This window comes from Chionomys nivalis, chromosome 6 (genome assembly GCF_950005125.1).
Source record: "Chionomys nivalis chromosome 6, mChiNiv1.1, whole genome shotgun sequence".
NCBI lineage: Eukaryota > Metazoa > Chordata > Mammalia > Rodentia > Cricetidae > Chionomys > Chionomys nivalis.
In genome coordinates, this window is record NC_080091.1 from 91,833,839 (window position 1) to 91,860,530 (window position 26,692).

Genomic DNA, 26,692 nt, shown 5'->3' on the forward strand with positions numbered 1-26,692 from the left:
CCGTTGTACCTATTTGCGCCATTCCTCTGCCTTCAAAGCCATGAGGGGAGAAACTCGTCAGGTAAATGGGAATTTCCCTGTGTTTTGTACTAAGTGTATTTATCACTTGTGAACACATATGAAGCCTGTAAATACTAAATTATTTTACAAAGGACTAAAAATTTAATAAAAAGTATATTGTCATAGTTTTTCTACCTAAAAGTTGCAGCCAGGCAGTGGTGGCACAGCCAGGTGGTGATGCACATACCTTTAATCCCAAAATTTGGGAGGCAGAAGCAGGAGGATTTCTGTGAGTTTAAGGCCAACCTGCTCTACAAAATGTTTCAGCATGATCAAGGCTATACAGAGAAAATCTGTCTAGAAAAAACAAAAACACCAGAGAGAGAGAGAGAGAGAGGGAGAGAGAGAGAGAGAACAATTTGGTAAACTGGGAAAACATGACAAAAAATGGGAGTGATAAAGAATTTTATACTCAAGTTCTTGTAAATTACTGAAAACACTAAATAAACCTGACACAGAAAAAAAAGTCATAGACATAGAAATTACCAGTGAATGAGAAGACCAAAACAGGCTTAGGCATTTTAAATAGTCACATCTGTCATTTATTTAGTCAAAGTAAGTAAATTGGTTGTTCAGTATGAAAATGCCCCCAGATGATAAACCAATCAGCAAATCTGCAGATATCTGCACGGGCAGAGTGGGTAGCGTATGTGTTGTGGAGATTGGGGAAGAAAACCCAGCTGCCTGCAAGCAAGGGGAGATGCAGAAAATTTCCAGATGCAGTTGTGTGGCGGTCAATGACCTAACCCTCCGAGCTTGGCCTCAAAACATGAAAGTGATCTGGGAATGCAGGAGTAGGCAGACAGACCAACACTTAAGGAGATAACAGTTACCTTTGACACATTAGCATCAGCTCTGTAAACAAGCATTTGGTTTCCTCCCACATCTCCATGTCTGTCGCTGAGGAAAAGGAAAGTGGTAACCCGGGACCTGGCTTGTGCACTGTTTCACTTGGACAATACAGAACACTCTTCATCCGCTTGCTTAAGAGAAAAGGGAAGCCAACCGTATCATGTCTGCTCTTCCTTCATTTATCGCAAACCAAAGGTTCGGGAAGATGCTCAAATGCCAAGGAGTACACCAAATCTGCAAAACCATGGTGTCCACAGACACAAAACTGTGAGGCCACGGAGATGGAGACAGGACACTGCATTTCCTGATTTAACAAAAGGAGCAGGCTCTGTAGACACTCGTCTTGAAGCTTGACAGTAACAGCAGACAGAAAGATAATAGTATGCTTTGAATGTATAAAGTATGACAAAAATCATATTTCTTTTCTACAATAATTCTTAACAAAAATCTCTGAAAATAATTACTCTTTCCCACATGTTAAAATTAAAACACAAAGAAGTTATTTTCCACAGTACACATATGACTTTGGCAGACCTGAGGCAAGAAACTATATTTTTGGTTTCACAGAATCATGTGATCGAATACTTTGGCTTGGCATGTTTGGGGCCTGAGTGGACTTAGTCACCAGCACCTGTGACTAAGAAGCCCAGTTGGTTGGGGTCTTTCCCACAGTCTCCTCCTTTGCCCTCTTCTGTGGTTACTCAGTAAGTTGAGTCACGTCTCCAGCCTTCCTCAGCAGCAATGTTCAGCATCATTCCAGACTATGAGCCATTCCTCATACCTCCGAACGGTCTCATGCTAATCCTGTTCTCGGCAAATGGGCTCCCTCTCTGAAATGTCTTGCTTCTGCCATGTTCACGTGTAAACTTCACAAACTGACGTCTCTGACTCACTACCCATGACATTCACAGTCATTTCTTAGGATCCGGTTAGTGGATCCCATCTCAGGAAGGACAAAGTGTCACCCAGAGATATTCTTTTGGTAATACCAATTTTCTGAAAGGCATCTCAAGGGCCACCAAAACATGGATTCTAGCTCTACAGATAGAAATATGCAAAACTCACATGAAAATAAAGAATCTAATATCACCCACTTTACTACAATTTAGTATAGCTTAGAGCTTACATTCAGTCCTCATAGTATTGCATCATCATTTTTATCAACATTCTGTGGAGCTTCTGTGTTATACTTAGAGTCCGTCCAACTTGACATGGCACTTATGGAGAAAGATGGTCAGTAAGACATGCAGAAAGTGAAAAGGACTGAAACACACTTCATCACAGGAGGAGCGCTCTGTTCTTAGCTGCAGGAAGTAAGCAAACAAGCACTTCTGGTCTCATCATACCAAGGATTCCTGTGCAGAAATCATCAGTACTCCCGTGACCCTAGGTCTGCAGAGGACAGCCTGTCATGTGGTTATACACACAAGCTGTTAGCTGCTAGGCCAAAAAGGACCCTGCAGCACAGATACCCAAGATCCCTGCAGGCAAAGGACAGCGGTGCCATACCCATGCATCTCTCATGAGCACTCAGTAGCTATACACATGTGGTGCCTTCCCTGAAACAACGTCCCGCAGCTGCAGCTACGTGCCTTCCATGGCGCAAGTTGTACAGCCAGCAGCAGTAACATAGAAGAAAATAGAGGCTTGCAATCCCTAAGTATGACTAGCCGTGGAAAAGGCATGCCCTAAAAGAAACAAGCTTTTTCTCTTAATCAAAGCCAATATCTCACAAGATTAATAATAAACTAACTCAATGCCTGTTTGAGTCAACATCTAACAAGTCAAATTGAGATTCAGTTTTACTTAGTGTAAGGGCTGTACTAAATGACCAACACTCATTTCAGAAACAAAATCATGCAGTGCTCGTAACTAGAGCAGGGGAAAGACCCCCGAGGAAGCCACTATCACACCTCCATTTCCTCTACCCAAGCGTCAGAAAATACTTTCCACACTGAACCCCAAATCAAGATTAAAAGGAGACATGCCACCTGGGGTCCATTTCACCTGTCTAACGATGGCTGGTTATGAAGCAGGCCTTTGCTGTACTTAATCTTAACTAGGCTTAAATTGCTTTTGTGCTTTCGATATTTTTTGTGCCCTCTTCTCCCTCGGTCCTTTACCCAATCACTCAACTAAGAAGGGAAAGAAGAAGGAGGTGAGGAACTGGGGATTCCTGGGATGTGTAAATCATGTTCTTCAGAAGACAGAAAGATTGGCAATTTGCAAGGTTATGTCTAGCTTAAGTCATTTCTGATCTGGGGACTTTTGTGAGGTTTTAACTTGTATTCAGTTATGGAAACTTGGAGGAAGACTTGTTATTTCCTGTATGAGACATAAACCAATATTACAGAAAATAAGCTGGTAAAAATAATATGATTATATGTATATATCTCCTTATTCTTTAAAGGATAATTCCCCAGGCTGAGGGTGTAGTTCACTGGTAAAGCACATGTCTAGCATGCGTGAACATCTGGATCGAGTTCTCAGTACAACAATCACACGCACATACCACACATACACACACACCACACACACACACCACACCAGGGGGGTAGTTATTTTGATGCCATCATAACCTGGGAAATTAAGGCATATATTTCAATCTCTTTGTATGATAAAGGTAATTTGCTCTACTTTTTACTGAGCACTGATGACTGAATACACATGCATCTGGTGGTCTAGAATATGCAAGAACAATGATGGAATCCAAAGTAAGGCTGGATCCACAAGGAGCAACTCAGAAGTGATGATATCTCAGGAATGCTTTCTATATGCCAGGCATTTCCTAATCATATCCCACCCACTTAAACTCTATAATAATCACATAAGACTATGATATTTTGATAATTTATAGAAGAAAAAATTAAGGCCAGCAGTGATCATGTACTTTGATGAGAATGCAAAAGTGGGTGAAGACTGCAATGTGAGCCGTCCACCAAGAGCCTACTGTGCGCTGGAGGAATCTGACACACAATATGAGCTGTCCACCGAGAGCCTACTGTGTGCTGGAGGAATCTGACACACAATGTGAGCCATCCACTGAGAGCCTACTGTGCGCTGAAGGAGTTTAACACACAATTTCCCAAAGACAAAGAACTAAGTGTTGAATGAAGTTCAACTTAGAGAAAGCGTAAAAATGCCCCATTCTCAAAGAAAATGAAACAAAATTTCTTTGAGTACCACAAAAGAGTGAAATTTATGATTCCTATTCCTATCAAATTCCCTGGTTTTGAAGTTTAGGGTAAGGAGATTGACTGTCAGGTTTTAATGGTGCCTCAGTGGTCCTCTGCCATTCAGGCTTGTGAATCAACAAATGGCCCAGGGCCCTGGTCAAGTATTGTTTATTTGGAACTCATTTGTTTAGCTCCTTTATCAAATGCCTGTGGAACATCCTTGTAATGACAGCAGATACAGTGACAGAAAAGGCTTCCCCTTGTCTCTTGAGATAAGATTGGTTCAAATATCATATTTTTAGTCACAGTATAAATAAAGAGTGAGCAAATGAAGCAGTCCACAACTCCCACCCTACAACCCGAGACTGATTAGTTCTCACTGTTGACTTAAAAGGAAACAACTGGGAACCCAATATAGGAAGAGTTGGAGTTTAACCCAAGCCAGGGAGAGTGAGCGATGAATGGGAGTTTGAGAAAGTATCACCTCACCATTATCTGTAGTATTTTAAGCAAATTATTTAAAAAATCTTTATAAATACTCAGCTGGGCTTTTCAAGCAGAGTTCTATATAATTTCTGTGAGGTTTTACACTTTCTAAGTAGACAGCATTCTTGCCCAGATTCTACAATAGCCTGAAAACACAGGACAAACATAGGGCTTTGTTTTCACATTTTAACAAATACGTTACCAAAATTGGTCTGTTGACAAGAAGTTTTGGCTTGTAGGTGACTTGTTCAGGTATGCAAATACACAGGTCAAGATGACAGCACCATGTTATTCATTGGCCAAAGCTCTCCATGAGAAGAGTAACTTTACAATTGAAGAACTTGGTTTAATAGTCTAAGAAAAAAAAACATAAAATACTTTGGCTCTGGGTGTAAGTATAAATCTTATACTCATTTAGTCATTTGGATTAGTAATTGAGATTTTATTTCTGTCAAACATTTAAGAAAATAAGTAAATACATTGTAGGAAGAAATGAAATATGTTATTTTATTAATAATCACATATAAAACCTGTATTTTGTGTTCTTAAATTTACATTTAGTGCATTGCATAAACACACACACATGTGTCTGTAGACGTGCTTGCACATAAAGATCTTTGGAAGTTAGTTCTCTCCTTTCACCATGTAGGTCCTGGGAATCAAACTCAGGTCACGCTTTACAGCATGACAGCAAGTTTCTGTATACACTGAACCATGTTGCTAGCTCCAGATCTTGGTTTCTAAATACTAAAATTAAATAAAAGAAATTTAGTTGCTTGAGAAAAAAATTTGATTCAGGACTGAGTTAAAAAGAAGTGTAAGAAGAACCCAGAATATTCTATAGCATTAAGAAGTATCCTAGAAATTATGGAGATATAAGAAAAGGACACAGGAGACAACTTCAAGACGCCATAAGTCATCAAATGGAGACAACCTGAGCCATAAGATGTATACCAAGTGTAATTGCAGCAGATTGTGTAAGCAAGTGGCAGATGGTGGAAGAGTCCAGCTTAAGGAAGAACGTCCACCAGATGTAGAAAGAACAATGAACCATGTGACTGTTTAGTAACCAGGTAATAACAGGTGATACAGGCAAGAACGATGCATGAGCACTAAAATTCATGGGTGCAAGTATGATTTTATAAAAGCTGATCGTGTTGGGATTAAAAACCAAATCCAATTGCTATAATGGTTTAATTAAGAACTTCCAAGCTGAGTTCTCTTCAATTTGCAAATACATTGACAGAAAAATATCTATTATTTTTATTATTGTGTTTGGAGGGAATATGATCTCTTCCACTCCATTGTGATATTTACTAGTCACTGATGATTCTCTTCTTTTACTTAAAAAAATATTTTGGGAAATTAAAAACAAAAACTGCTTCTTTGTTCAGTCTCAGAGTGCCTTGTTACATGATGCTTGCTTAGTACAAAAGGGAAATGAACAACTCCAGACTGAGAGAGCCTGGCCAACCTCAATGAGGAACTGAACTTCCCAGCAGCAGACGAGCACTAACCAAGCGCACTTCCCTTTCCTTGTGCTAAGACGGGCAGAGCTCTGTGGTCCTCTGGTCCAAAAACACAACCTGATCTCAGGCATGAGAAAACCAATGCGACAGACGTTCTCCACAATAGCCACCTGCATTCTTCATGGATGCCAAGAGCATGACAAAGGAGAAAGTAGACACCCCAGGAAGAAATACACACACGTGACAAGTGACCGCAAGGTTGCTTCTTGTTTGCAACTCATCTAGTAAAGGAGACATTGGTATAATGAGGGATGAACTTCGAATGACGACTCTTAAATAGTTAACAGAACCATATCAAAGTTAATTAGCTTCTCCTGATGACATTTAGAAAAGTTTCATAGGGATAAAAAGTTTAGCATGTTGTATCTCACACTATTTCAAAATGTTAAAAAGTAAAATGTGAATTCTTAACGTACAATGGTACTTACAAAGAACTGCCCTAACAATGTCTCAGCAAAAACAGCTGACATTTATACTGCAAAATGTTTCTATTTAAAACTATCCTCATTTTACAAAAGATTTAAGAAACTTGGTGGCATTCACTAACGTGGAAGACTTCTCCAATTAGAGGTCTCCTTGGAATCTCTACTGTAATATTGGTGGCTCAGCTGCTTGCCTTGCTGTACACTTCCACAAGGGCTCTCTGAGGATGTGAGGAGAAAGGAGGCTTTAATAAAAACAATTATTCAACAGGTCATTCAAATGTTTGGGGCAGTTAAAACGGAACACTGGGTCCACACTTTTATAGGTCCCAAAAGGAACAAAATTAATAATCACTGCAGTACATCCCAGAAATGCTCAGCTTAAAAAACAAAAAACAAAAAACAAAAACGGGCTGGGATAGATAAATACCAAGTCTAATAGACAGAAGGACTATGGAAAAAGGAATCACTAAGATTTGATGCTCACGGGCTCACAGGAAACAAATATGATGCTCCAGTAAGAAAAAGAGACAGAAAAAGAAGTGAAAGGAAGAAGTAAAGACAAAGGGGAAAAGAAACAAGCTCTAACCTTCGAAGAGGAAGGGCCGCTGCTCTCTGAAGGAGGGCGGAAGCAAATGAGCAGCATCTCTCACACCTGTCACCTGCTCAGCCCAGGGCCAACCTCATTGGCATTCAGAACTCTAGAAGCTGCACTTGCAGGGGAACTTGAGGCAGTTCCTACTGTACAGCATCACAGACACCGGCCGGCGGCAGAAGACATCACCAAAGACCTGACTCTTCCGCCTGAGATACTCTGTCCATAGCCTTCCTTGGCCCAAGAAATAAGTACAGATTCAGGGAGAAAAGCAAATGAAAACGTTTTCCAGACTCCAGTGGTCTAGTCAACCCTGCACCTCTTTCAGACCCCAACTCAGAGACGTCATTCTCTTCAGCCTGCTTCCCACATGACTACACTGGATATGAACACCAGTCCCACGAGTGCTAGAGATTTCTAGATCACATCTGCTTTGAAACAGGGATTAGCAGACTTATTAATAACAAGTCACAGAACAGTAAGTTCCAATTAACGACAAACAATGCTGGTTTCCGTTACTCATTTCGTAGTTAACACTTCTGAAATCTATATTTAAAGTCAAACAAAGCCACCGGAGAATCTGACAGAATAAAACCTGTTTCCTCAGCATTTACTTGAAATGGAAAAATGCATTACACTGTCCAGTGATTAGGTGAAAAGCTGTTATAATCTAAAACTAGTCATTATGAGAAGTTATAAATTCAAAACTTTTCTAAGAAAGTTTATTTTGTGTATTAAGTTACAAGACATTCAATCAAATTTTTGAAGAAAATGAAGCAAGATAGTAAAATGATTGGCCAACCTAGAATTCCAAGTTTTACATTAATTCTTACAAGTACCACTCACCGTCCACGGGAGTCAGTATCGCTTCATAATAGAAAAGGGCTAAACTCAACAAATCTAGTAATAGAAGGCAAATTGGAAATCACAGAAAGTGGTTTTGTCAGAGTGAACATAGAGCAGTAGAAAGATTTGAAAGTCTTCAAATTGGACTGCATGGCTTCTGAGCACAATTTATTAATACATCATACAATTTTCAAAACTTTTAGAACACCATGCAAGCTCTGCTTCAGAAAAAAAGACAACTTTTTCAAACAAGCTGTCAAATTCTAATTAGCGGCCATTTACTGCAAACAAAAATCGTCATAGTCTTAGATTTACAAGTTGGGAGTTGGAGAGACAGCTCAATGGAGAAAGGGCTTGCCAAAACAAGGTGGGTGGGGGCTGAGTTTGGATTCCCAGAACCCACCACTCCTACATGGAAACATGCCAGAATGACAGCCAACACAAAGGCCTGGCTACTGAGAGACCAGGGATACTGTGTTAAATGAGGCGGAAGAGGAAGCCCGACACTCAAGATTGCTCTTTGACCACTGTATACAGAGCATATAGTTCTGGCTGGACCACCCACCCCATTAGTAACTTCCTCAAAGTCAGCCGGCAAGTGCCTCATGGTTAGATTGTTCAAACAGCTTTTACCAGCAGAAATACCATCGTCCCTGCCAGATTTTCAGTACACAGGTAGGTTGGTGCACGGACCACTCTCCTCTCAAGAGAATCCTTGGGCAATGCAGCAAAGAAACTACCAGCTCAGGGAGAGGGCCTAACACTCTCATTTTTAAGCAAAGCTGAAATACAAGTAAACGTTTCTCCTGATGCTTCCTGTCCCAGGCCTGTAAACACTGCCTTTGAGGATGCACAACACTGGGATCGGGAAGCAGTCTCTGGTCTTTCAGGTGGTCACAGCCCTGAGAAACAGCGTCTCCAACTGTAATTCACCATGTCCCAAACTAACATAAAATATCACCAGTAACTTCTTCACACTCCACCTTAATATGAGACATTTATCCATTCTCTCCTCTCTCCAGCTCCCTTCCATGCCCACTCCCTCCTGACTGATGGTGATCAGACCTTTATTTTAGTATTTATCATTAATAATACATCTCATAAACAATCCCATAACCTAATTGCTTGGTGATGGAGAAAGGTCATTGGTTAAATAATAAAAAAACTGCCTTGGCCCCTTTAATAGGACAGAAAATTAGGTAGGCGGAGTAAACAGAACAGAATGCTGGGAGAAAGAAGCTGAGTCGGGGAGTCGCCATGATTCTCGCACTCCAGACAGACGCAGGTTAAGATCTTTCCTGGTAAGCCAGCTCGTGGTACTACACAGAATATTAGAAATGGGTTAGATCAATATGTAAGAGCTAGCCAATAAGAGGCTGGAACTAATGGGCCAGGCAGTGATTAAAAGAATACAGTTTCCGTGTAATTATTTCGGGGCATAAGCTAGCCATGCGGGTGGCCGGGTGCCGGGGACACAGCCCTGCCGCTCTTACTACAACAGCTTGACATTTCCGCAAACTCATCTAGTAAATTTTATTTTATCTACTGGCTATTTATAAGAGATTGAGAAAAATCTTTGTTACAACAAATGAACAACAACAACAAAAACAGTAAAAATACACGCTTGCTATTGCGATACATTTGATCTGGAGATTATTTGCCCATATGTAAGCATTAACACCCAGGAGCACCTAGCATACTGTTTTTGCTTGAAAATTCCCAAGTTGGAGCCCAGCTGTGACACCATTGAGCCATGAGCAAACATCACAAGAGAATAATGAATGTTTATTCGGTATTCTTGCTGTTTGGAGAGACAGAAGCCACCCCGTGCTTCTGCCACCCATCCTCCACCTCTCGAGGCTGCCTGCACAGGCTCGCAGCACAGAACGGTGGAGCCCCCAGAGACACAGAGATCTCAGCTTCCTAAAACAAAGCCCCATGTCTGCACCTGAGCCACGCACTGTCCAGCCGATGAGCTATGTCTGTCTTGCACTGCTTGAGAAAGGAATCCCTGGGAGTCCTCCAGCTCCAGTCCCTGGCTCAGGTCAGGGAAGCTAAGGATACAGCCGGGAATGTTCCTTGAATCAAACAGCGGAGGATGGGACCACAGAGGGTGACTGTAACACCCACACATGGGTCTGGGATTCACACAGCAGTGCCAGGAACAGAATTCTTTCTCCTGCCTCCAAAGATATTTGACTGTACAATACAGAGCTTATAGGGTATTATTACTTTTGTTTTTGCTTTCCTTGTGTGAAAGCACTGGTGTGTTAACCTCGGCAGTATTTATTTCCCAGAATATGAAGGGAAGAATACTTGAGGACAATGTATGCTTATGTTGCAGTTAAGATTTTAACTGCATAAAAATAAACAGTGCATTAAGAGCAATTTATGTCAAGCAGATGTGATGAAACTGGTACCATTACAAGGAATACTGAAGAAATTAAAATCCAAACTAGAAAACATTATAAGTTGTATCTTGATATTAATACAGCATATTCATTAGTTTTGTACAGTTAATCTAAGCTTGGTAAAAAGTTTCCAAAGATATTGGTGGAGACTGATACTCCCATCCCTCAGATATGTAAAAAATTTATATATTTTCCATAAAAATATAAAATAAATATACTAAATTTTCTCTTGCTCTTTTAAAAAATTATTCGTTTTACCATTCAAATGATACAATTATTATGTCCATTAAAAACACTGCTAAAAGCCACACCTTTTGAAATATAATATAAAATTTTAATTATCAAAATAAATAATAACTCCTAATTTCAGTCCCCAGCACCCATGTCAGGCAGCTCACAACTGCCTGTAACTCTGGTTCTGGATGATGTAGCAACCTCTGCTAGCCTCTCACACCCTTGTGCACATGCACACCTGAAACACGCAGCACGCACACACACATGCGTAAAAAGTAAAATGAACTATTTGAAACATAAATAGAAGTGAAAAGAGAGTTGGTGACACAGCTCGGTGGTAGAGGGCTTGCCTAGCACTTGTAAGGCCATGGTTTTGATCCTTAGTGCTCAAAAAAAAATTTAAAAAGGATGAAATGAAGAAACAAACAAAAGGAAAGAAAGACAATCTTCTAACAAGAGCAATCGTGAAGCTAGATATGCTTAAGCTAATTGTCCTCGGAAAATGGTAGATCTCCTATTATTTAAATTTAAAGAATATAAAATCCGTTTGGGAAGGGAGGTAGGGAGACAGACACGGAGGAAGAAAGGAAGGGAGGGAAGGATGGAGAAAGGGAGGAAAGAAAGGAGGGAGGAAAGGAAGGACGAAGGAGGAAAAATGTGATTCTCCAGAAGTGGGTTAGGTGACAGAGGCTTAGGTTGGAGTCAGGTGTCACTGTCCTGCTGAGCATCTAAGATGTATGGAGGCCCAGCATCATAGGGGTCACGGGACAGTTTCTCCATGAGGACCAGTGTCAAAACAGAGTCATTGGTGATTAATACCTGGATGTCTCCAGATCTCTCGGTTCACCTCTCTCAGAGAAGCCCAGGAGAGAAAGGCTCCAAGGAATAGAACAAACACCACCACCCTACTTACTCTGCTTGTTTTCTGAATGTCTGTCCTAAAACAAACCCTGCCATTCCAGACCTATCTTCCTTACCGGGAAATTTGAAGTGAGGTGGTTTCTAGAGAAACTTCTATTCAGAAGTCCATCTGTTCACTGAGAGAAATGTGGCTAGATTAGATCCCCCACCATTCTTGCTCCTTTGATAAGCAGTAGTCTCCACAATCCAACATCTTCACACACTTGTGTCTGAAAGACGCATAAAAAGTCATCCTCCAAAATTACACTAACGAGCACACAAAAGGAAGGGGCAAACGGACTTGTGATTTAACTGAGTCCAAGACAGAACTTGCCTGCACCTACAAAAGGCTCTTGAAAAGACACTGCTTGGTAACTCCACTCTGTTGAATGGGCACTATTCTCAGTCTGATGGATTCATTCTACACAAGACTACACACGTGCAAAGTGCTAGAGAGAGGAGGGCATGAAGTTCTGGTGTTATCAGCACACTGTACAGAGCTGTCAAGCAAGTAGTATCTCTAACCATAGCTAGGAAAATCAAAGCATATTATGTCTTAATCAGCACAGACCTGCACACATGGAATGCCTGGTTGTCCTGGAAGAAAACCTCTGCAAACGACAACACTAAAAATACAGCTTTCATCCAGAAACAAGTAACTTTCCAATCACTCACTGGACTAATAGGGCCAAGATATCCCCCACTTCCTCATGGTATAGTCAATGTATAGCGAGGAGAACTGGAGACTGGTCCCCCAGGCACCATAAATATGCTATCATCTAAGAATAGGCATTGGTTGCGTTTGTGCTGCTAAAAGAGTGCCGAGCAAATGACATTGTTTCCAATTCCCCAGATGATTTAGTTCAACTTGAAGCTAAAACGCATCTTCCAATTTACTCAAGATTCTCAGTGGGAAAGGCTTTCTTCCCTCCTGTGCATGAAGCGCCACTCTGTCAGCACGGTCCCTGAGATGAATGAACTGCCTGAATCCACCTTACCTTCCTCTTTGGGAGTGGCATCACCTATCCCTCCAGACAAAGAAGCGCATGGGCTCAGGACATCCATCAAGGGAAGGCCATGGTAACCATTACACCGTAATATACAACCATCCAGGACTCACTCTCCGGGGAAATCAAAAACCCACACTTCAGAGCCCTGCCAAACATGCACAGTCACAGTCTCTCACAGTCTCCAAAGCAGCTCCTAAGGAACACCCTGCCATTTGGCAACAGACCATTTCAGGGGAAGCCACACGAGACAGTCACTGCTCCAGCTCCCTTCACAGATAAAGGAGCTGGAAGTCCAGAGAAATGAGAAGATCTGGCTGGGTTTGCAGAAGCCAGTGAAAGCTGCAAGTCAGGTCCACATCCCAGCAACCCTTCCCCTAGGCCCTTCTCGCTTTTCCACAGCCAGGAAATGTGAAATATGATCCCGTCGGAAGCATGTCTCAAGCAACTGTTTAAATAAGAAATGTAGCCTTTGGTGAGCCCTACAAATGTGTCCTTCTGAAATGTCTGTCCTTAAACACATATCACGTACCACTAAGTTCTAGTTTTTAATAGAAATAGTAATTACCTATTGAAAGTACTTTTAAAAGAATTTATTTGTTTATTTATTTAATTTTGAGACAGGGTCTCATACACCTCATTACTGCTCTAGGACTCCTTATATAGCTGAGGCTGACCTTGAACATCTGATCCTCCCACCTCGCCTTCCAAGGGCTGAGATTATGGGCTTTCACCACCCCAATCTATACAATGCTTTGTATATTGTTAGCAAGCATGCTACCAACTCAACTACATCTCCATACCCAAGATAATCGTTTTAATAAAATAAAAAACCTAAAAGGATATTTGCTACATCTGAAAGTGAACATACCTTCCGACCGTTAACCAAATGCAAGAATGCAAGACCACACACAGGGCAAAGCAAGGAAAGCAAACACAATGCTACATGTTCTGCCTGAACTAACAACATATAATCAATACATCTGTTATTTTTATTGAGAGAAAAAGTTCTCTTGGCATATAAATTCATATCACTCCCACATTATCAAACTACTTTCTTATTAGCATTTTTACCATATCGGCTGGATCGCCAATGTCAACATCTACATGAACTTTTCAAAATAAATATTTCTGGCTGCTGATCAATCAGTAAAGTTCTTGCTGGGTAAGCATGAGGAACTGAGCTCGAATCCCCAACACACATGGAAAAGCCAGGTGTCTGTGTGTGTGTGTGTGTGTGAGAGAGAGAGGAGAGAGAGAGAGAGAGAGAGAGAGAGAGAGAGAGAGAGAGAGAGAGAGAGAGATATGCCAGAGATACCCAGGCAGCGAACCTCTGGGGTCTGCTGATCAGCTAGTCTATCTGAATTAGCCAACACCAGGTTCAGGGAGAGACCTTGTCTCCAAAACTAAAGCTGTGGAGAGTGCGAGAGAAACACACCCAGTGTCAAACTCATGCACCAAGGCTACGTGTGAGCTGCCACCCTATAGGTTCTTCGAGTACACTCTGTTCAGGATTGTCAAAACCCAAGTGCGTTTTTCATTTCTACACACTGTCACAAGTACATGCGGCTGGAATTGAAGTATGTGAGATATATTATACTTTGTAAACACATGATGAACCTGACCTTTATATTCAGTTCTGTTCTGTCTCAGTGCATTCCCCCTTAATAAAAAATAAGTGTTGGTCAAAAATCACTAATGGGGGGCGGGTTAGAGAGACGGCTCAGCAGTTAAGAGCACCTGTTGCTCTAGGAGACCCTGTTTCATTTCCCGGCACCCACACAGCAGTTCACAAGGGTTTTTAACTCTGGTACCAGTGGACCCAATGTCTTCCTTTGGAGTCTTCAGGGACTGTACACAGGTAGTACATACATGCAGGCAAAACACTCATGCACAGAAATTAAAAATAAAGAAAATCCTTTTTAAAAATTACCAATTTGATTGTTTGTCATTGATAGAGCAAATCTTACAACTTGAAAAATATTGATTATGACTCTCTGGTCATTATTTATTGATAATAACTATTGATTTCTATTGATGGCCACATGGTGGGGACTTCCTTCCATTTTCCACACACTGCTCACTCCATAAACTTAAGGTGAAAGGTGACACTGGGATGTAGGGATCAACAAGCACCTGTTTTGACAAAGAGGAAAGCAGTGCTGCAGGTTGGCGAGGCAGCCTGCCCGTGGGCACAAGGCTCACCCAGTCTGGAATGCGCTCTAATGCCAGAGCACTTCAAGGAGATTTACTCCTAGTGATGGTGTGATTAGTGACAGGTGACTAAGCCCTCTGGACTTGCCTTCTCAGCTATGAAACAGATATGATAGGGTCTACCTGGTGCTATGGTAACCCACAGCAAGTGCTGGGTAGAATCCTCCGGGTTCCCTGACTAGAGGTAGTGGCTGAATCCCTAACTACCACAACATATATTAAATCTTTCCCCTTTTACTTTCAGTTGTAATCCTAAAATAAATGATCCTTTTCATTACTTTTTAATTTCTGTCAAGTCGCTCACATTGTGTCTCTCTAATCCAATACTTTAAACCACGTCCCCTCCTGCTCTGGTTCTTGGGTCTGGGCTGGATATAGATGTCTGGATTTTCAGGAAACAGATATTCCAGCTTACCTTTCCCCAAGAGCAGATAGCCGCTCAGATGGGTCCCTGCAGAGTTACTCAGTTGTTGATCTGGTGAGGGGAGCCTTGGTTCTTAAAAGAGACTTTTGGTAGTGGTGTGCTAGCCACAAGAACGCCATCTTCTGAAGAACCTGTGAGATAACTGCAAATACTGCACGCCCGTAGCCTTGCGACGGAATCGCACAGTCAGAGCAAACCCATGAAGCTCAGAGACGGTGGTTCTAGAGGTCATTGGTGAGAGTCACGAAGAAGAAAGGGACACGGTGGATATGAAGTGTTTGGATGTTAGTCTCTTACTTCTCTGCTTGCAATAAGAATGACTTTTGAAATAGATGCAACATAGCCATTTCTAGAACTGTCAATTCTAACTACTTCTATGATTAGAAATAACGTCTATAAAACATATGGAGCGGTTGATACTTAGTAAGTATTTAATTTATTAGAGCAACGGGCATTAAGAGGCTTGTAGAAAAAGAAAAAAGTCACTATAATACAAGAGATGATTCCATCATTGGCGAACGTGAACACTACTTATCCTGAAGTCACAATCTCATGTTCTGAAAGTCACTATTGCCACAGCCCCATAACCCTGGAAGCCCCTATCGTCACAGCTCCATAACCCTGGAAGCCCCTATCGCCACAGCTCCATAACCCTGGAAGCCCCTATCGTCACAGCTCCATAACCCTGGAAGCCCCTATCGCCACAGCTCCATAACCCTGGAAGCCCCTATCGCCACAGGTTCATAACCCTGGAAGCAGCTATCACTACAGCTCCATAACCCTGGAAGCCCCTATCACCACAGCTCCACAACCCTGGAAGCCCCTATCGCCACAGCTCCATAACCCTGAAAGCCCCTATCACCACAGCTCCATAAGCCTGCACTCGTCAATAAACTTTGCTTTTCAGAGGAACGTTTTTAACTTCACCTTCTTAAAGACACCCCTGAGGAAATTCTTCTATACATTCATGAGAAACACATTGATAAGAACCCTCACATTTGGCCCCAAGTATCTACTTTCAAAGTTCCCATCTCCGTTCCCTTTCCAAGATCTTTAGGAAAAGTAGAATTTGGTGACAAGAGTATCTTCTCTGAGGAGGTACAGAAACCAGGCCTAGAATATTTCAGGGAACTATATTTAGTGACTTGAAAATACTGGCTGTAAAATACTAAAGTTACACAATAGAATTTTATAAATATTTAACTATAATGTCAAAAAAGTTAAACAGTACAAAATAGATTCAAGTGCTTCCATGGTGGAAAGTTAAGGTGTTAAAGGTGTCTTAGTTACAGGTGGGTGAAATGGGTCACAAAACCATGCAGACCAGTGTGTCCCAGAAGCCTTCACTGGGGTGCAGCCAGCACCAGAGTTAGTTCTCATTTTTCAGAACTACAATCTAAAAGGTTTCTTGTGGCTCCTTTGTCAATTCTTCCTTTAATCAAAACACATCAGGCTATCTGGGAGAAGCACACTTCTTTAAATTCCCAGGGATAAAGACCAGGGTGAATTTACCATAAAAATTCTTACACAAAAATACTAAGCCATGTAATGTGAAGAACAAAAATGTCACCCATACAACCCTTGCCTTTATCCTGACTCACAATTGAAAAAGAAGCAATAGCTTATTAAAGAATTGTTTAGTGGAGGCTTGTTATCTGACACGTGTCCGTGTGAATAGAGGAGGCAAATTCCTAGTCACCTTTCACACAGGTAGACAAATAAACAGTTGGACTAGGAACACTTAACCAGTGGTGAGCATCCTTCCAATACGCCCAGAGAGGCTGGAGAAGTGATGTGCTCACGGTCCCTGACTTAACCAATGGTGAGCATCCTTCCAATACGCTCAGAGAGGCTGGAGAAGTGATGTGCTCATGGTCCCTGACTTAACCAGTAGTGATCATCCTTCCAATACTCTCAGAGAGGCTGGAGAAGTGATGTGCTCATGGTCCCTGATTAGTATTTTGCCCAGTTGATTGAAATGTTGCCTACATACTAACTAGCAGGAAGGCAAAAGACAAAGGTAACACGGCTTTGAAAATAAAATGAGCCCATTTGTATTTTAGATCAAATGGAATGCACCAGGCAGCAGTAATAACGGGAGTCAAAGGCAGAGGTTTCCAGGAAGAAACTTTGGATTTGCTTTAGTGCTCAAATGAGATGAAAAGAAAGCCAAGATAATGAGGAATTGGTAACATGAAAGGAAGCGCCCTTCCATGTTCCCACTTCTCTACCCACTTCTGCTTTCCCCTTTAATTAGCTCTGACTTCCCCCTAGCATTAGCACTCAAGATAATTATTAAATAGCCAAAATTGGCATTTTAATTTTGTTTGATTAATTAAGACTACTGCCCATCCCTCGGGTAGCATATCCAAATTTAACTTTATTATTATTACTCTTCACAGCTAAACCCAGACCTCCCACGGGGATTTGATAGAACACAGATTTTATAGTATGGGACAAAAATAATTGTGCAAATATATATCCATTAAAACTCTTTATATTACCTTTTAATGCACAAGCATTTATGATTTCTTTTAAAAGTTGATGTTACTGCAGTTTTGATTGATTTTTGCTTTAGAATTGCAAAAGGACATATACATTGCAGGGATTAAATAGTCACGTGTGGGCTGATCTAGAAGGTGAGTTGTGTTTTGTAGTTCTGTTGCATGGGGAAAATAGATGCCACATCCAAATATGTATTCTCCAACTGACTATTTAGATACAACTATCTGTATGAACCCGAGCCTATCAATATATCATTCACTTACAGCTTTGCTTGCTCATTGACTAAGAAAGCATCATCTACTACATTTGAGACACTGGATTAGTCATTTGGATCTAAGAGACTTCTTCCTACCACTCACCCAGTGAGAAACTCATAGTAGCTAGGAATAGGGGAGACTTAGAATAAGGAAATCCATACAACATGCAGTATGTCATTCCAAGGCGAACAACAAGTGCAAATTGTGGCCATATAGCAGGATTCTATAGTCTTGGCCTCCAGTTTGTTGAGTACACTGTGAGAGTCCCATAAGGATGAAACTACATAATGAATGGTTCAGAAGACTCTCCAACATTTGCTGACATGTGACTGTAACTATTTAAAGTATGATCAAATTATATCGAGGCAGACAAGATGGAGCTGTTGATTCTTCCTGCACAGAGCTGGTTTTTCCAAAGGACATTTCCTTTGAAATTGACTGCCAAGAATTGAGAGGAAATTCCTAGGCAACAGGAGAATTCCAGAAAAATACATGAGCAAGACATCAGAAATATGAACAGGGAGGATCTACTACCATGAAAAAGGAAGTTTCAAGGGAAGAGCTTTTAGACAATATGCTAAGAAGTTAGTCAACCTGAAACCACAGGCCTATAAATCTGACTATTTCAGAGTCAGATGCAGAAAGATCCCAAGTTCAAGACCAGCCTGGGCAAGTTAGTAAGATCCTAACCAAACAAAACAAAAGGAAGAAAGAAAAACATGAACCATATGAACAATTCTAAAAGAGCTGGAACCTCTAGGAACTTGAAGGTGAGACCCCATGGCTGAAGACACTATATATTTTGGACAAAGACATAGGGAAATCAAATAAATACCAATACTAAACAAGTGTTAACCAAGACTCTTCCTCCCTCGATGGTTAACCCTCATAGCACTAGAAGGTGCTGTGTGGGCTGCTGGAACAAAAAAAGCAATCAAGAATCTTAACTAGTCATATACCCTGTGATCTACAATAATGACCAGAATGCAATAACGGCACAAATGTTATGAGAGCAAGCAATCACTTCCTAAATGTGGCCAAGAATTCAGTTTGTGAGCTCATATTTGTTATTTTTACCCCCAAAGCTGAATGCATCCATTTCCACTTATCAGAGAAGTATCTTTGTGTAGTGGGTGGTGGTTAAAGCAGAAACTGACAACAGGTCAAAGTTCAGAGGACAAATGTCAGTGGAGTGCTAAGCCACAAAGAGAGCATCTCTATGATCTCTCCTTACCAAAAGGCTTAGGGACCGTAGTGACAGAAGGGTTGGGAAGAGAGCAAGAAGCAGAAGTCAGGGGTCAGGAACAAGCCAGTGTTTTCTGGGCAGGACAGAACTGCCACACTCATGAACTCACCACAGCTGTGGCTTCTCTACACAAGATCCCACCAGCCAATGTTACAACATGGAGGTGGCTGGGTCTCACAAGACCCACAGCTTACTGAGAAGCTGCTATGGACAATTTATGGCTTCTGGGGTGAAGAGAAGATGTTTTCTTTAAGAGTGTGATCCCTAGTAAGTCAACAATTCGTGAGATCCAATAAATGGCCTCACACTCATGAATTTAAGGGTAGCCGAAATTGGAACCAGCAGATTATTAATTTTTTTCAGTGACAGGAAGTTAGGGATAGGTAAAGAGGAGAAAGTATGTCTGGGACAAGTCAGGGAGAATAATAGGGGTAAATATAATCAAACTACATTGTATGAAATACTCAACTAACTGATAAAACATTATATATTCATATATACGTTGTGGGATAATCCTTTATGCACTGGCATTAGGAAGATGTGTTACTCTGATTGGTTTAGTAAAAAGCTGAAAGGCCAATAGCTAAGCAGGATTTTCAGGCACAAAGGATGCTGAGAAGAAGAAAGACAAAGATGTCAGACAGGAGACACAGAACAAGCAGCATGGGCATTACAAAATAAACTTAACTGAGTCATGTAAAAGAACAGAGATTAAAGTATACAGGTTAATTTAAGTTGTAAGAGGCAACGGAAGCAGCCTAAGCTAATGGCCAGGCTTTATAATGAATAAAAAGACTCTGTGTAGTTATGAGCTGTTGACCTAAAGAAAAATCTAACTACATATATACATCTATATGGCTCACTGACAGAGCACTCGCTTAGTATATGTTAAAATGCTTAGTTCCAATCCCAGTACCTCATATGAGGAGACAAAAAAACTTAAGGTTACTACTATATCTCACTGGGCTCCAACCAAGACTACAGGACAAAGGATTTGCACATCAATTTTGTGCTTTGTAAAAAGATTCATTGTGGATGGTGGTAAGACATACCTTTTAATACCCAGCACTAGGGAGGCAGAGGCAGGTGGATCTCTGTATTTCCAAGGCCAGCCTAGTCTACAGAGTGAGTTTCATGACAGCCAGGGATGCACAGGGAAACCCTGTCTAACCCTACCCCCCCAAAAATGCTCATTGTAATGTTACTCTAGTAGAAGACAGATGCTACTTCAAGGACACATGAGCTCCAAGTCTCTAAACAATGAATATTCTTTGAGTCTTCAATACCACAATCCTTTTCCTTCCAAATATATTTTGACTTGACTGTTTATCCCAATCGTGAAGTTTTAGTCCCAGAGCATAGATGAGCTAGCTACCCTTGTCGGATTGGACATGAGGCTCAGCACTGACTTCATAGATTTGCTGTCCATTTACAATTGTTCCCTAAAATACCTTTCTCCATCTGGGAGAAATCTGAGTCCCTTTAGCTATGGCTTTAAGAGCAAACATATATTATTTTATTCAAAAGAAAAAGTTCTCTCTGTCTGTCTCTCTCTCTGTCTCTGTCTCTTTGTCTCTGTCTCTCTCTCTCTCTGTCTCCCACCCCCTCCCTCAACCCCTTTCTCCTGCCTCCTCCCTCTCCCCACTTCTCCCTACCTCCTCCTTCTTCTCAGTGTAATCTGATTGGGCAGAAGAGAGACTTGAGAGTGTTCTTTTCTTCTTCATTCATATGTGACAAATCCTGTGGCAAAATCTCCCCCCGCCCCCGACATCCAGGTTAAGAGGACACTAGCTGCACAGCTCAGTTTTACAAACATTTACCTTTAACAAAACATAATTTAAAAAAATGAGATAGAAAGAAGCAATCAGCCAAAATACCGGAGGAAACTGATTCCAGGTAAGACCAAGTGTCTAAGCCCTGTGCATACTCAGAACAGGAAACAAGGGTGCATAGCCAAGATTTCACAGCAGCACTGTCTGCTTGCCACCAGAGAAGCCAACCAGGATGCTAGGAGCCAGAAAGAAAACCCTCCTCAGTGGGTCAGTAGGTCACAGCGCGGCTCTTACTGGCACTGTTGGTAAACACGGCTAGACTCTCACAGTACCAGGCTGCTCATCCCATCTTCTGTACAGTTCTTACCCTGCCTAACTCATCCTCACCCTCCACCCAGGAGAGTTCATGGTTACACAGGAAATGAATCTACCATCCAGGACAGCAATCAGAACTTTGGAGATGATTATCTGGAGCATAAACTGGGCAAAATTCACAGGAGATTTCAGTCAAAGTCATATATATATATATATATATATATATATATATATATATATATACACACACATACATGTACATATGCATATATGTATATACATATATGTGTATATATACATACATACACATATATCTATAGATATACCGGAAAGATACATCACTATTGGTTTCCACAGTGGATTTGGGGTTTGTTCTCAATAACTGAATTTTATCCCACTTACAATTAAGCTGGTGTTTTTAAAAAATACTTCATACTCACCTTACATAAAGCCCAAAGGTATTAGAGAGAAACTACCATGTTTTAAATTCAGGGCCCTCAGATGCTGAAATAAAGGTAACGATAGCAGTGTGGCTAAAAGTCAAGGAACCTGAGTTTCTCATGCAGAGAGAATCACACGAGCGGGCGCACACACACACACACACACACACACGCGCGCGTGCGCACACACACCAGTATCCTGTTGTAGTGTGTTATTCCATGTACCTCAAACAGTATTCCGGACCTCAAAGCTTCAGTCCTCCCTTGTTCCCTAAGAAATATCTTCCACCAAAAACACACCTTCCCCTCTGTGATAGGATGATATCTGTTATAGAGTTCTGTTTCAATGGCTCCACCTTCCACCTTGTCTAAGGCAAAGTCTCCAACACATCTACAATGGCTCCAAGACAGAAGAGAATTCTGATGTTTTCTGGAGGTTGGGCACTCAGGAGAGATGGAAAGGGGAGTTTTACTACCAAGTTCTCTTGGAAGTTAAGACATATCCCCAGAGAGGATGAATTAGGAACCCAGGAATTGAAAAGGAGGCTGAGAACCTCACAAGCCTTGGGTAGCTCTACAATCGTTTTCTAGCTCTTTTCTAATGTGAGCAAATTCTGCACGCTGTATGATGCCCAGTTCAATACCAGTATCACGTCTTGCCCTCAAGGGCTAGTTTTGAGGTCTAATTAGAGTTGGGGAAGAGATTATATTGAATCTCCTGTGCATCTTCCCAGAAACCAAGTAAAGCTTTTAAATGTCACTGAAAATGTCCCCAGAATTTCACTAATTTGTCTTATTTAGTAGAGTCAACAATATAAAACTTTTTACTTACAGACAAACAAATCTTTTACATCGCTTATATTTCAAGTACCTGGCCTGATTTACTCATCTTCTTTTTAAAGAATGGAATGAAATAATGATGTCTCGGAAGGCTAAAACAGGAATAATACAAAATATGAAGAGTGATATGATGAAAACAGCAACGAATTGAGAGGCTTATTAAAATGAGTTGGAACAGATTACAATGGAGCTACGGTCTCTATTACTAAATAATACTGGAAAACAGAGAGCCTCTAAGAAATTCGGAGTAACAATTTCTATTTGAGGGCTTACACAAGAAATGCTACTGAACTTAGTTTTTTAAATGAGGACATGCTGCGTGCTTCTGTCTAAAAGTAGATGGATACTTCCTGAAAGAAAGAAAGAAAGAAAGAAAGAAAGAAAGAAAGAAAGAAAGAAAGAAAGAAAGAAAGAAAGAAAGGAAGGAAGGAAGGAAGGAAGGAAGGAAGGAAGGAAGGAAGAAAGAAGCTACTCGTTCAAAAAGTCTAAAGCTGTCTATGTGTCACCGAAGATTCTCTATCGCTTTCTGGTAACACAATATTTATTGAAATCTACTTCCACATTCCAGTTGTCTAGGTAACTTGGCGACTGGCTAAAACACCACCCTAGGAAAGGCGAAGGTGGATCGCCAGAGCTGTACTAATTGCATCTGTTTTGTAAGTCAGAAACACAGGATGCCTGCTTGTTGTGTCTCACACACACACACACACACACACACACACGAGCGCGCGCGCACCAACACGCACACACATGCTCATGCACACACTCATGTACACAGGCTCACACACAGAGGCACAATCACTGAACCAGCATGGGTCGCAGCAGCCCCCTCCCTGTCCCTGTAGCCTGAAGCGGCGACCCACCCGCCGGGTGGTTCCTCCACCTCCCATCAGCAATCAATCACCTACCCTGCTGGGGACGAGGGGCCTATGCGGGATGGCGACAGCTTCGATGTCCCAGGCTCCTAGGACTGACCAAAAGATGAGTTCAGGCCAGCGGGGTGCCCTTTACTTCCCACAGCCAGGGCAAGCGCAGAGCCCCATTCGCCCGGTCTGTGCGCCGCTGCTCTCGCAGGAGGAAGCCCCGGGTGGCCGCAGTGCCAGCCGCAGCTGCGCGGAAAGTTGGGGGGAACCCCCAGCCGTCGCTCTCTCGCTCTAGTCCTGTCCCCTCCGTAGCCTCGCGGCCCCGCGGGCCTGCGATCTCCTCCCGATTCCCACTGGCTTTCTTTCACCCGGGCTGAGTTGCCACATGCACTTGAGAAATCCTAGCAGTTGCGCAAATAGTCCAGAAGTTAGAAAGAGTGATTGTGTGTGAATGTGTAAATATACAGTACAAGAGGCTGGAACAACTGAGTGGGGCCAGCCCGCAGACGCAGCCGGGTTTCGGGTTTCACTTGGCAGCTGGCGGCTTCAGAGGACCAGAGTGGCACTGGTGGGGTGGCGGGAGCCCCGCCCTGCACGCCAGCTTCACCTCCCCTCCTGAGCCCTGCTGGGAGCCCCACCAGCCACCACCCGCCTGCCCTGGCCCTCTGCAGTTGGCAGCGTTCCTGCCAAGCCAAGTGCAACAGGAGTGTTGGTCACAGATTCTGTGGGTGATGTCTGTGAGTGAGGGGATCAGGAATACATGGCTCTCACTTTCGGGTTTCCTCACCAAGACCCGCCTACTGGTTACAGGCACTGCCACTGCCTTGGCCTCTGCAAGGTCTTCTTTCTTTAGCCTAAGTCTTTATACCTAGATATGCAAAGATATGCATATTTACAGAGTGTCCTCTAGTCAGGCGTTCAGAGAAATGCTAAGTATAATGAAAGGCCTTGCTATGCTTTTCGAGGTCTCAGAATCATGCCCCGAGAAAGAGAACACAGCAGCAAATAGGTTCCTGATGTTGTGTCCCCCACCCCCAAAGTCCTTCCCACCCCTCACCCACTGTCACACACACACAAAGCCGATTCAGATTGGGAGTTGGGTCACTCTCCGCTTTATTAAACTCTCGTGTTTTCGATTGTTTAGAACGCTCACCAGGTTTTTGTCATTAGGGGTGTCCAGGTACATTCTCGGGTTGACAAACACTTCAAAGGAAAGCCCGGAAGGACACTAATAGGTGTTTCCTCTTGGTTGCCCTCAGGTTTCCATGGGAAATAATGAATCTGCTCCATCCCAGGCTGAGGTCCTACTAGAAAATTGATTTTTCTGGCCGGAGAAGCCTCAGCCCTTTGATGAATCAAATTAAGTTCTGAAGGTTGGGGGGACAATCTCTTTTGCCATTTCCTTTAAAGTGTGTGTAGAATTCATGAGGTCTGTGTTCTAATTGGTGGGAACAAACGACCTTCATCAACTCACAAGGCCTCGCGTGTTGTAATGCCACACTGTTACCCTGGCAAGTGACAGCCCATGGGCAGTTTTAGATGGGAGCGGAAAACAATGAAATTAACCGAAATGAAATCTGTGCACATTTCATGGCCTAGAAGCCTCTGGAAGTGTCAGCCGGTATGATTCAAGACTGTGACATTTCAAAAAGGCAAGAAGGCTATTATGTTGGGCGCCTACCTCGGGATATAACAAATGTTACCACAGCAATTTAGACCCAAGGTGATACAAAATTGAACCTGGGGCGGTTGTTGGGCAATCCCAGCCTGAAAGATTAAGGGATGACCACATCCCATCCTTGTGGTCAAGGCCTTTTGCCTTCATACCTCTGTCTCCACCTTCTTCATTTGACACCACCTCACGGGCGAGTGTGATGTACAGGGATCTCAGGCTAGAGAAGACACAGAAAGAGGGGAAGGTTGTCATGGAAATGGCAGTTGGGATGAAGGAAGATTTGCATCTACTAACACAGACCACAGGCTTTCCTGCAGAAAGAGAAGGGCCTTGCGGAAGCTTGTTGGAATTTAGAAGTCTGTGACAAAGGAGTAAAGGTTGAACTAGAAAACAAGAGTTGCTCACTGGATTCTGGCTGGGTTATTCTCCCCCTGAGGGTCAGCTGAGTTGGGACACAACTCTCCTATACCCTGTAAAAACTTTAAGAAAGTGATAAATTCTGAAGCCAGTGGGGAGACACCTTATTCTCACCAGAACAAGAGGTTAACACGCCTCCCACAGACCTCTGGAAAAAGATGTCTCTCCTTCATCTCCAGGCTTTCTGCTGAGACTTTGCCCAAAGGGTCATTTGAAATAAATGTGTCAAATCAAGTTTAATTCCAGGTGGGAAGCACATTTTCAACAAACTCTACAAGAGCCAGAATAGGTTCAGAGGAACAAACTGACTTTCTAAGAATCCTGGATCCTATAATACAGCTTCTGAAGAACAGCTAGGAAAAGAACACAAGCTCTCAGGAAGAACCTGAAGGGATACATTGTATACATGGAGGGTATAGAATACCTTCACCACCAGAGAGTTCCCTAGAGACTAGAAATCAAATAGAAAGAGTGCAAAAGAAAGAAGATAAGGGCCTCACACTTGAGCAGCTTGCCCAGGTGTTAGTCAAGGTCAGGAAAACAAAGCCCCTGGACACTACTCCTGCTAGGTCATTCTATTGGAATTTAGTTAAGAGAAACTGAAAACCATTTGTAAAATCGATTGGTCTGATGTTTCAATATATGAGTCAAATGTTACTATTGAACAAGTGTGGAATAAAATGATTTCTACTCATTTAAAGATTGTCCTTTCCCAGCAGAGTCCCTGCCAGATTCCTTGTAGCCCTGAGCATAGAGTCAGCCATTGTGGGGCCGCCCAGTTCTTCATTAATGTCACTGACTGGGTTCTTTAATTATATTTTCTTTTAGGAAAACATAAATTCCTAAGAGGGCAAAACACACAGTAACAAAACAGAGCAGTCAAGAGTTGCCAAGCTCCTTGCATTTCCTATGGGCTCCCACCAACAGCGCAGAACTTGTGTGGGTGCTGTGTACATCAACATCGAGTGTCGGGATGGAGCTAGGCAGCTGAATTCTAAAGCGGGGCCATTTCCGAATGCTTGGTTTTGTTTTTTCTTTTTGTTTACCATTGGAAATTCTATCCCAAAGAACAGCTTTGTCTTATTTAAGTGAAACGGTGTATAAACTATAAACTCAAAACATTTTGTTTTTACTGTAGATGATGAGACCGAGAACAACCAGAAGCATCTGGAAGAGTCCATAGCAGAGAGAGAAAGTAGCGGACAG

The 26,692-nt window shown here is 42.1% G+C and overlaps 1 protein-coding gene across 1 annotated transcript in view; it reads right to left on the bottom strand.

The window, feature by feature from the left end:
* Positions 1 to 23,779, bottom strand: part of Arhgap24 (Rho GTPase activating protein 24) — a 398,083-nt gene extending 374,304 nt beyond the window's left edge. The window contains exon 1 of the mRNA XM_057772993.1: positions 23,440 to 23,779. The gene's annotated coding sequence lies outside the window, so the exon portion shown is untranslated. The remainder of the gene's footprint in view (positions 1 to 23,439) is intronic.
* Between the last annotated feature and the right edge of the window lie 2,913 nt (positions 23,780 to 26,692).